This window comes from Cheilinus undulatus, linkage group 18, assembly GCF_018320785.1.
Source record: "Cheilinus undulatus linkage group 18, ASM1832078v1, whole genome shotgun sequence".
Taxonomy (NCBI): domain Eukaryota; kingdom Metazoa; phylum Chordata; class Actinopteri; order Labriformes; family Labridae; genus Cheilinus; species Cheilinus undulatus.
In genome coordinates this window covers 16,953,934-16,966,445 of record NC_054882.1, presented here as the reverse complement: position 1 = coordinate 16,966,445, position 12,512 = coordinate 16,953,934, and the positions used below count along the sequence as shown (strand labels likewise).

The following is a 12,512-nucleotide window of genomic DNA, read 5'->3' as shown; positions in this document are numbered from 1 at the left end:
TTTTGGACTGGATGGACTGTTTCATTTATCCACTGCATGGATCACATCACCTGGGAAACCTCTTATAGAAAGCGTAATGAAAGGTTTCAGTATTCTTTGCTCTTTATTTCATAAAGACATACATTCCAGTTCGGATAAAACAGTTGCTATACTATAGCTACATTAGAGCTAAACCCTACACTGGCTGCTTCCAATCAAACTAAAGCCCATCCATAGCTACCGCATCATTCTCCTCAAATGAAGCTGATTGGTGAGGTCCATTTTCAGAGCTGTCATAAATCATGTAGATTGGAGCTTTGCAAGTTGGAATTGCCTGATGCCAGACATGAAGTCTGGCCAATCCACCTGCTTTGCAAGGGTAACTGAAACTAGTATTTGGTATCAGTGCCAATACCAAGCCTAACCCATAATCTCATAGGCGAGCAACCTCGCACACTGGAAGCGTGCACAAAGCAATGCACAATGCAGCGTAGCCCTGATCAGCTTGAGACAAGACAGCAGAGATCATGGGGGAAGTGTGAGTTGATGCAGGAATAGTTTAGCAACAGCGGTTTATTCTGTCTTTTAAGGGCTGATTGAGCATTCATTTCGACATGATTATTGCTTCCCCCATTGATGAGTACATTATGAAATTAAAAGGTCAATGTTTGCTACAAAGGATGTGGCTTTTTACCTCAAAGGTTAACATTTCCTCACCAATGGCGGGGCTCTGTGACCCACTGACCTCCCCATGTCCTTTTGCCCGTGCTGCATAGTGAGATAGTAATAATTTATGATCAGGAGTTCACGTTGTTTTTTTGATAGGCTTGCAGGGTATCTCCATTGAAGCGGAGCAGAGTGGCTCTTCAGGGACACGCCGGAGCCGGACTGGAGCACGGGCAGTGGAACTGCTATTACTGACAAGAGAGGGAGCGGTTTGATCCACAGTAAGAGTCGCTGGTGGATCACAGCGCAGCTGTGAAATGTGGAGGCAAGTACTCATACTCATTTAACAAAGCAGAGAATGTAATGCAATGTCCGCAGCTTGATGATATTTCCAAAACACTTTTAAGAACAGTTATTATTAGGTTGTCATATTTTTTACCTGGTATCAGGGATACTGAAATGGAAGTACTTGTAAGAAAAATGTGTTATTGATGCATCGTTACTAAAACAGTATTTGGGCTTTTACCTTTAGCATCATGTCACAAAAACATGGCCATTGTGTGAATATGGTCTATTGTGCTAGGGCATCTACAATGAGTAATGGTGAAGGTCTCACTTACTGATATGACAGGGGCTGCATGGGTAAATGGGTCTTAGCCCACTTTTTATACAAGATAATTGGTATTAAAAGAACATCTTTTTCTTGTAGTTATTAGCTAACATACTGTAAACCTGATGCACAATGAAGGAAAAGAAGAGGCACTTCTGTAGCACTCAAGCATGACATTAATAGTTCAATAGCTCAACATTTCTTCAAACAAAAAATGTGAAAGTCTTTAATTAAAAAGCGGAGTCACATTCAGATAACAACATGACTGCATACCACAGGGAGTGTGTTCCCTCACTGTCTCCTCAAATTAGCTCCAGCTCTTCAAACAGGAAAAAACTTTACTTTAAATAAGCCTTTTAGCTGGATTTTTAACCATGACCTTAGACAAGCATTCACTATAAGGTTATGAATTGAACCAAAGCTGTGAAAGAGTAAAATAACCTTGATGTCTATCCTCGTAATAAACTTTTGTCAATCCCTGTTAAATAAAAACCACTCAGACAGAGATAAGGAGCTACAGTTTTCTCGTAGCCACACTGGATGTATTGCTCTGCAGAGCCTTAACCGACTGACACAAGCTAAAGCTGCTTAACTTTGTCTCTCCAGCCTCCACACACTACAGCCACAGAGCTGATTTTACATCTAGCTTTGGCCTGAGAGGATATTCACCTCCTTCTGTGAGGCTGCATTCAAAGCAGTCCAATTATTTTTACAATCTCTATTATTTAAAAAGCAAAAGAATGCCCTTTCCTCTTATACATGGATGCAAAACACTTGACTTTGCTCGGCTGGTTTCCGTAGCAACATGGCCAGGACAGACCTCAAGTGTTGTAATTTACAACATTATTCAATATTTTATTATTCACTCATAAAAGGATTTATCTTGGCTCTTTGTGCTCATGAAGGATTTACCCCTGAATCATCCTCAGCTGTTTTTCTTTATCTCTGCTCTGGTCTCAGGTCTCCTATTTCCTCTTTCACCACCACATTTGAAGACAGGGAGTGAGGTGTCCCGACTTTTCAATCACAGTATCACAGCGGTGTTGTGGTTTGAACCCTGAGGGCAGTGGACTTGTTTAACCCCCGATGGATTTAAATGGATTTAATTATCTTAAAGCTATGTTGACATGCCGGCCTCAGGGATCATCCTGTTACTAGAAAACAAGACGGTTAACCCTCCAGACAGCAGGTCAAAGTGACACCGAGCCCTATAAGCACCAAGCAGTCAGCTCTACAGTGGTGTGAATTGGCAGTATGGATGTATACTGATTGTGCTATTAGCACAAAGTGGATAAATATTGATCTAGCGTCTTAAAGAGACTGAGGTGTGTCTGAATAAGCTTGTCCCAAAATAGACAAGAAGAATGCGTGTAAATGTCTAAACCACCTGGTGAAGCTGTCAAACAGCCTGCAGACATCTTCAGTAGGTGTTGTAAAGTCAGTCTATAAGTATGACAAACAGCCTGCAATCAGTCAGACAGCTGCATGTGCAGTCAGAGCAACTCAGAAGCCTTCACAGTTCGCTCTGACTAAACCTGTTGTTTCAAAATACTCTTTGAATTCACCACTGAAAAAACTGTTAATGATATTACGCCACCATCTTTAAGGCTTTTATTGATCCCTTTAAAATGCTTATTTTGAATAAACACAAGATACTTGTGCCTTAAAAGAAAGGATCAGCACTTCGTGAACAACTTCACCGGAGTTGTCAAGTGGGAACCCTCCTTCGTCTGTATTTCATTCAGTTAGTCCCACAACACCTCCAGAGGGCTGAACGGTGACCTCCAGCATCCCAGAGCCATCCCCCATCCATGCCAGCCTCACCACCCACCATGCCAACAAGGAGACATCCTCTATCTTACTTACCCTACCACCTGACCATCACAGCCCAAACAGCAATGCCACCCTCAACAGACACAAAAGCTTTTGTCTTAGCTTCAAGTTGAGCAGGTCAGGATTTATGTTGGTATATTCACCCATAAAAAGAGCCCTTTATAGATAGTAGGCTGTATAAAGAATGGACAATGCAACACCTCCCCTCAGGTAAAGCCAAAACCTTTAGCGTTCCCCTTACTTAAAAGCTGCATCATAGATAATAAACCTCCTTCATGTTAACAGCTGGAAATGAGTCAAACTTTAGAACCCAAATACACAGCAATTACATTTTTCTTTAACCAAGTTCCAACAGAAAAGCTTGTTCTTGTCACGCCGATTGGCATTAGCCATCTATTTTTCTGCTAAGCTCCTTTTTGATCTGTGACTGACAGCTCTGTTGATGAATGTGGCTCTTTCAGAGCTGTGTATATCTGATTAGCACAGCACACATCAGAACCTGGAGTGTTGAGTTGTCAGTGCCAAACAATTCAGAGTAGATTTTAACTCCATTCTGAGTTAAATGGCCTTCAGTGTCCAACTCTGCAGAGAATCAATTGATCTAAACTCCGCTCACTGCTAGTTCAAAGTTTGAGGGCAGAGTTTTCCCACCATGCCCCTGTGTGTGTGTGTTTTGATGTGTTTTGATGTTGCCTGTTGTACAGCAACCACTGCCCCTACCTTTGTTCAACTGTAAGAGGCTGAGACATGTTGTCTGCATCATATATGGAGTCACCAAACCAGATAACAGATAGATATTAAAAAACAATCCTTTGGTAAGCTGTTTAAACTAGAGATGCACGTGATTAATCCCTAAAACAGCTAAATTTGTTTATCAAATTAGCCGGCATGGGATTTACATTGGTTAAACAAACTACCTATCCCTTTTTATAAACAGGGGCTTGAAATCCCAGTCTATAATGCTCTTTTAAACAGTAATAAACCTCCCACCACTGTAGCTTCAGTTAATGTCCGCTGCTTTCCTGTCTGGCACTTCACAGATGTAAACATGAGAAGCTTAGTGGTAGCTCAGCAGGTAGCATGTAGTAGGAACAGTGCGGTATGACAGTTTTTAAAAGTAGTAAAAGGAAACAAAGGGGTATGCAGGCTGTCGAGGGTTGAACTCGCGTATAAATTCCACCCCAAGTGAAAAGAGGCCAAATATCAAAGCACGATATTAATCTGCAAAGAGGAACGAAGGCTGGCAGCGCTAGCTTGTAATGTTAGCCTTGCTGTAGAGAGTATATCAGGCTAACATCATGCCCGCTGACACAATGACCCTGTGAGGAATTTGTCTGTTTTCTAGGGGTTTTCTCATTATTAGACTAGTCGGTTAAACAGAATTTAAATTTAGCCGAACACAGATATAGACGCTTAGGAACATCTTTAGTATAATATTAACATAACAAATGGCAAGCATTCAACGTCACAAAAACTCTATTTAAATTTAGAGCTGTACTGAGGAAACAAATTGTCAACAACGATCTAAAATTCGTTACTTTTACCTGCTTGTTTTTACTCATCCCTGTTACAGTTAATTAGAAAACTTGGCTTGGGACCACAGTCATGAAAATGACTGACAGATTCAAAGATCTGTCATTTAAAAGAAAAAAACAACTAGTCAATAACCTAGTTAATTGGCAGACTGACAATGAAAGAGTCATTGTGATTAAAAACCTGCATAAAACCAGACTAATAATATCAAATATTCATGTTGGTACACTGGTTTCAATACTGAGCTTGGGGGAAGTGTCCAGGCAGCTTTGTGACTTATCATTTATTGCATTAAACACCATGTATAATCCAATTTATGTCACAAGTAACAATTAAATGAGCCACCTTTAAATGTAACAAAACGCCTGAATCTCTTTGCAAAAGAAGAAAGAAATCAAGCAGCTTCAATCTCAATAACTCTGACTGCCTCTAACAGCTACATTCAGGTTATGTATTATGGACTCTATTAAATAACTGGCCAAGGTCGTGTGCATTATGCTTGTAAGACTCGGTGAGAAGCTGTAAGCTGCAACATTAATATAATGAAAGGAGGGCACTCTGACTGGAAAGGCTCAGCAGCACTCTGAACGGCCTGCAGCGGTTCTAACTGACATGTGACGTACTTCTGTAATCAAATATAATAATATAGTGCCTGTCATCACAAACCACAGGAGCAAATCTGGTAAATCTGAGGCTGTTCTAGCTGTAAAAACACTCCAGACATTGGCCAACATCCAGTCAGCAGTTCAGCTCTGAATTATCAGCTCAGTCTTGACACTGTGAGGCTGCAGGGCCAACGAGGTGCATGCAAAACTACGATTAGTAAAACATGCCATCTTTAAATATTTCACACACCCCAGACCTCTCTGCTTGTCGAACTCAGCGCAAGTTGTGTTTTTGGCTTAAAATGCCTCAGCCAGGAGTCCTGCTGCATCAGATAGGGTGGTGATTATGATCGCAACAGACCAGCAGATCTGCAAAACACATTAAAAGGAAAAGAGGGAAAATCATATAGAGGAACAAATACCACTTAATCCTGTTAGAGTGAGATGTGCAGAAAGAAAAAACACTTTCAGAGGGAAGGAAACTTCCATACTGGAGATCTGATACAACTTTAAAAAGGTCAGTGATTGTGTTCTATTCTCATTTAAAAATCTGCAAGATGCATCAAACTACTCTTTGCCAAGTATGTCACTATCTGCTTTGCACTAATGCACGTAAACTACAGCAGGTGTGCAACAGATTTGCTGCTTTGCCCCAGTCAGAGGTAAAAGCAAAAGGCTCTTTTTCTTTGCTACAGTGATATTCACATCCACATGGTGCCATTTGAAATGCTCTACCAGGTTGGGCATGCTGTCAGCAGTGTACCAATCCCTGCTGAGTAATGTCCGCACACCTTTTTTGTCTTGTCCATTGTCGGATTTCACTGGGAAACCAAAACGTTCCCAAACAGAAGACCTTAATAACAGTGGGGATCTTGAAGCTCTTGCTTGGTTGTGGTTGCCAAGATGGTCCAAGCATTTTGAATGTTGCACATTCATGCTTTCCATTCTGTGTGGGACTTCAAGTTTAAAGTAGATTTGTCATAAAAGTATTTGGACTGGTTCACCATGCTGACCATACCATAGCGAAGTCAGTGCATTTCTTAACCACAACTTCTTCTTGTCAGCTGCCAGTGACTAAGTAGTGGGTAGCTCTGTGTTTAACAGATTTTAGTGATTTTGTGGACAATACATACAAAGATGTTTACCAGCATTCGGATTAGCATGCCATCAGTGCGATAAATCAGATTAAAATGTCTGTAAATGAAAAAAGATTGCCATACAAAGACATAGAGGCACTGTCAGAAGAAATACCGAGAAATGTGCAAAGCAAACAGGTGTAGAAGGAAGATCAGAGGAAAATGATCTGCCTGAGAAAAAAGGAACAGAAGCAAAGTATGACAGATGGTAACCTGCATGATGTGTGAACATGCTGCTCTGATAACCAACAACAAACAAGAAGTTGGATTGTTTTTGTGACTCAGCAGACCAGAGGCAAACACACAAAACCAGCAACAGCTTCTCAACCTGACTGCTTCATTTCTCACATACTTTCTCACCAGGGTTCCCTGCAGAAATTAAGTCATGTCAACTGCAGAGAGGCAGAGCTGGGAGGGCTCCAATTTGGTCCGATGAAGAAGATGCATTCAATCTAGCACCTGCCAGCTCGGATTCACTTCCAATACAGTGAATCTGAGTCCTTTACAACAGAGGGAAAATACGGACTAAAATGCCATTTCTTTACTTCTGCAAAGTAACAAAACAAAAATGAGGAAATGCAAGCACAGGAGTAGGTAGTTATGCAAGCTTTAAGTACTTTTAAATGATACAACATTACGTTAATCACAACAGTATTTAGCGGAATAGACTCCACTATTGCAGTCATCCTGCTGCCACAAATGTCTCCAGCTCTTTCCTCATATCTTGTTCACAGAGAAAGTTTACGGCTTGACATCTGAAATCAGAAGTGATGCACGTGTCATAACTGATCATGTGGTGCTTGACTCTAAAAAGATGGGAAAAACTGACAAACATGTTTGACCACTAGACTCCACCAGAGAGCAACAACATTAGTTCTTGGTAGTCTGACTGCTGTGAAGCTCAAACAGTTAGATTAACGACACATTAACTTCAGGGATGCATGATAAGTCTGCTCATCTATTATCATAATCACCTTTGCTTATCTAGATCAGTGATGCCCTTACTGCCAGCATGGACGGATTTCTCTTTCCAGGAGCAGTCCAGCTAAATGGCATCGAAACAATGAGTAATGTGGACATTAACCTGAAAGGAGGAAAGGGAGACAATGACAGCACTGCTAATACTAGTCACATCACATAGCGCCACACACTTCAACGGCATTTAGCTCAATTTTGACTGTTGGACTGTTTTCTTAAATTTAGACCAGCCCACTTGTCTGGATTTTAGTTTTACGCTAAATAATAGAGAACATGTCACTAAGAGCATCCCTCGTCAGCTTCACTCACAAAAAAATGTTGGATTCTTGTTCGGGCCACACAGGCTATTTAATGCTGCAACAGTCGGATTTTGTTGCTGAGTACTTCTACAGGAAACTCCCTGTGAACACAACACTGATATAACAACAAAAAAAAGGCCTTTCACAGTTAGGGTTGGGCGATACAGTCTCAAAATTAAATCCCTATATTTCAATATATATATGACAATACAGAAAAAGTACTGAACGATGTTTTAGCAAAACTGCAGCTTGCATGCAGCAGCACTTATGGGTGCAAACAAAACAAAGATTTTTCAAACCTTCTTTACTAATGAGATCAGTGATGAGAGTTGATGAAGGCACTGCCTTTAAAAAATATACACTAAAACAACACATCAAAAATGTAATCAGTACACTAACCAATAATTTAATTTCATTTGCAGTACCTTCAAACAACAGATAAATCTTATTTTTGGGAAGTTTGTTCCTGAATAATTCCTGATCAGCTCTACCAATTCTTGAAATCCTCTGTTAAAAGCATGGGAAAAAATAAGGATTACTGTAAATTTAAAAAGGAACAGAATAAAAAGAATTGGCAGTCTTTTATGCCTTTAAAATCCTCTCCACAGAAAGGCCAACCAGAGCCTGACTCTTGAGCTTGAACCACAATCGGTCTCTCTGGGCCAGAGCTACAAGCTGAACCACCAGAGACAATAATTGTACCTCATCGAGCTGCCAGCCTCCATACATACTGAGACCAAAGAGCCTTGGCCTCGCAATGTGGAGCAGCCTCAAGGCCAACTGTGGCCGTCTGGTTTAACCAGATTATGATTATGTCACACGGGAGATTACCCATCCGACACGGAGTCAGAGAGTCAGACACATAGTCGTGTCTCTACACACACACACACACACACACACATGCACAGCCATCTGTTATTGCCACAAACTACAGTACTCTCACTCTCTGCAGCACACAAAGCCTGATCTTAGCACAGGAGAAGAGGGGAGGGGAAGGATGCTGTGTGAACTGCACAAACTGATAAGATCTCAGCTGAAAAATAGATTTTTTTCAAATCTCTGGAGAAATACCTCTGTGAATAAAGGATAAATAGATCATAGGAAAAAAAGGGCAAGGTTATGGAAAGGCTTAAAAGAAAAAGAGAAGAGGCAACTAATTTCTTTTCCCCCTCTCTGTGCAATGGCTTCCTGTTTGCAGCAGCTAACGTAAAATGGAGCCGCAAGAGAAAGGAGAGAAGGGGTGGGGGGTGATGGGGCAAATAAGGAGGAGGGGTAAGGTGGGGAAAGAGACAGCAGCATAGAAGGGAAGAGCTTGAAGCAGAAAAATCCTTCATTCTAAGGTTGACAAATGTTATATGTTCAAACTCCTTGATGCTACAGGTTTTTAATTTGATCTTTTCACACAAAGCTAGAGGATAGGGGCAGAAGTCTTTCAATTCACAGGCCTGATAATACTGACATTTCTCAAGGTTTTTTAGCTGTTTTCACATATGTACTCCTGAAAACTTCTAGGAAATATCAGACAGCCTGCGCCTGAAATCTTCCTTAGTTTCATTTAGATATAAGACCCCCAACTCCAGGAACTATCTCCTTCCAGTCCAATACTGTCAAGTCAGTTTCTGCCCTTATATCAATGTTACATGTAACTCAACATACCAACAGTATCAACCAAGTAAGGGTTAATGCCCAACAAGGTGTCCAATAATCAGGGATCAATGGACTTCAGAGAGGCAACTGTCCTCTGCTGCATGTCGGACGGTTCAAGCCTCCACGTGGTCTACTAATCCCTGATAATTGGACAACTCCTTAACGGGCATTAACCCGCTTAAACCATGGTCACTTGCCAAAGAAAGGACCATGGTATATGGGTAAAACTGTTTATCATTTGATAAGTTTTGCGATCAAACCACAAAGTTTTACTCAAGCAATAATTCCTTTTCCCTAGGAACGCCTGAGGGCTTGACAAATAACTGGAATAGCCATTCCAATCCCGTAATGTTCTTAGGGAATGTAAGCATAGTTCAGTACTCCAGTAAATAGGACAGGCCATAGATACGAAGTCACAACGGAACAAAAAACTAGTCCGCTCGGCGCACTTTCTTAACGGATTTGTCAATGAAAAGGCATTAAGACGAGGAAGGCGGAGAGTCATCTTTGATCAGACTATAAACCTGTATGTTAATAAGGACAGTCATCTGATAGAAAGCTTGTTTCAGCAGACCAGCTCTGTTTGAGTGAACAGAATAATATCCCTTTCTGCACTACGAGGTCACAGAGGTGAGACGGAGCTGTCCACGCCCTGCAGGTGCTGATCCTCCGTTAGACACGTCAATATCTAATCAGATATTATCATGCCGGTTTATCAGAAGCATTTCTTTTCACTCTACATAGAAATAATGGCTTCTTTTATTTTGTTTTATGTCATTTGAATCTTCTGGCAATAGTTTATAGAAGTTAGAACAGGAGGGAAGTGAGTTTTTTGCCGGTCTGCTGGCTCCTTAAGCTGGCATCTAACGGCTACTGGGCATTGATTTGGAACAGTGTAAAGATTTTTGCCTTCAGCATTCACAACAATAAGTATTCATTCCACATATTGGTTATGAGTCTCATGAACTACTAATAATTAGTATCGTATTGGCCCTAAAGGAAAACTGTATCCGCCAACCCCTACTGTTAAAGTCATGTGTAGTTTGCAGTCTTTATAGCTACTGTTACGGTCATAGTTGTTGAGTGCATAAAACAGTTTTTAAGGGATTTTTTTAAAGTTCCAAGCATGCTTTGGAGGTTGCATCTTCATTGTGTTTTTCACCCCTGGAATGTTGCCAGTGTATTTTAGGAATGTGAACAGAGTGTGGTATTTTGCTCACAAAATTTGGTAGTCATCAACAAGAAATAACCAGATACTGGGTGCCAAGGATGTCTATTTTTGTTGCTGTGGAACAGAAACAGGTAACAATATTTTTGCTAATATCGCATTTAAGCTCAACATTCAGCTCTAATTTGTTCCTATCTGGTTTGTTTTGGTTCCCTCTGTCTTTCACCTTGGCCCTGCCTTGCATTCATTTAGTAGAGAAAGGAAGAGGCAGGATTCACACTCACACAAACACACACCCCTCACAGATGCCATTAGTCTTCACAGCCATCATTATTACTTGGTAATGATCCAGGGGCATGTAGAAGATTTCACAGGAGTGAGAGAAGCTTACTAATCATAGCGGGCAGATGTCAACACAGAAACAGAAGAAAGACTGTTGTGTAGTGATAATGTAAATGCAGCTGAGGGGAATAATGACAGCTCAGATATACACTGAGAATTGGGGAGAGGGCGGTGAGCTCTAAGAGGAGCAGATGGATGATTTAATGTACGTCCCAGCCAGGTGTACATCCAAAAACAAAGAGGACAGAATCAACAGTCGGTAGTGTTTTAAGACAAAGCTCTCCTGCTGAGGGACGCACAGCTGCTAAGTCTTCTGGAGGCTATTTGGAATTTTTCAGACAGCACATCAAAGATATGAATATTTCAGAGTGATGTTTCATTTATTTGAGCAATAAATCCATTTTCAGAGAGTGTGATGCTGATATTGTCTGAGCCGTTTCATCCTTTGTCTTTTACTAAACAGATTTAAAATGCTTGTACTGGCTACAACTATGATTAAATTCCTTTTTTGTTTTCATGTCATTGTAAATAGAAGACATACTGTGCTGTTTTTAGTGTCTTTTACAGTGTAAGCAATTACAAAAAACTTCCAAGTCCTAGACACCAAACATGAGGGTGTTTTTTCCTTTATTTACCACAAAACATTGGACATTTAAGCGTTTGAGCATATTTTACAGTGCTTTCCAATGTAATACAAAATCTTGTCCCAAGATTTGACGCTGAGTGGATGCAAACGACCACATTTTTCACCTTGACATCACCTGGAATTTTTCCTGCCTGCCGTTTGGTAAAATTATGGAGGCATGTTGTCATAAAACTTTATAAAAACTGCCAAGAGTGAACGTGAACAGACAATGTGTTGGATTCAAGGGGGGATGCGGGCAATTAAATTCAGATCCCTTGGTAGTTGGCGCCAGAATGACAAGTCAGTTCAGGCCCATAATCTCGTTCAAATGCTCCATCTGGGCTCCAATGCAGCGGCCACCACTAAAAGCCACCAAAGCTGTTTTTAACTACAATTAATGTGACTTAATCAACGTTGAACTGATAGCATCGACAGTGTCTCAAAGGAGTAGCGTGTTTTGGAACTGTTTTGATCTTAAAAATGAGGGTTAAGTTGCCCAGAGGCTGTCGGGTTATACTAACTTATAACAGAAGCACTGAGTGACGATAATCAGCTAAGGATTTGGACACTCACCTGTAAAGAGGATCAAAGGCTGGTGGTGCTAGTACTGCTAATGTAAGCCACATTCTGCAAATGAACTTTGCACTGTTACAGTGTGCAGCTGGTTTATCGGTATAGCCTCAGATCCGTCATTGATGTGTTAACCTGACTTAAGACTAGTCAGTTTAAAGAAATTATAATTTGTGGAAACCAGATGTGAAATTATTCACCTGAGAGCATCCCTACTTCAAAACCAAAATCCAGTTTCCAAATAAAAGGGACAATTTGGAGCTTGACTTACATACATATCATAAGTTGACTATTTCTAGAGGTTCTTTACAAATGACATCACACTTAGAACACCCACTGGGGGGCAAGGAGGGGTTTTGCATAGAGAAATGCTACTAAAAAGGCCATTTTTTGTGCTGTTCATGACTAGGCCAAGCATTCAAAGTGCAAAAATTTAAAAATCGTACGCTGTTTTTGTGTCCCAAAAGATGAGGCACATTCAGCTCAAGAAATTAAAAGTAAAAAAAAAAAAAAAAAAAAAA

At 40.7% G+C, this 12,512-nt stretch overlaps 1 protein-coding gene across 3 annotated transcripts in view; it reads right to left on the bottom strand.

Annotated features, from left to right (window-relative positions):
• stag1a (stromal antigen 1a) overlaps positions 1-12,512 on the bottom strand; it is a 74,507-nt gene that overhangs the window by 41,544 nt on the left and 20,451 nt on the right. Inside the window, exon 2 of one of the 3 annotated variants that reach the window (XM_041812964.1) lies at positions 5,477-5,595. The exons of the other annotated variants lie outside the window; for them this stretch is intronic. The gene's annotated coding sequence lies outside the window, so the exon portion shown is untranslated. The remainder of the gene's footprint in view (positions 1-5,476; positions 5,596-12,512) is intronic. 3 annotated transcript variants of the gene reach the window in all.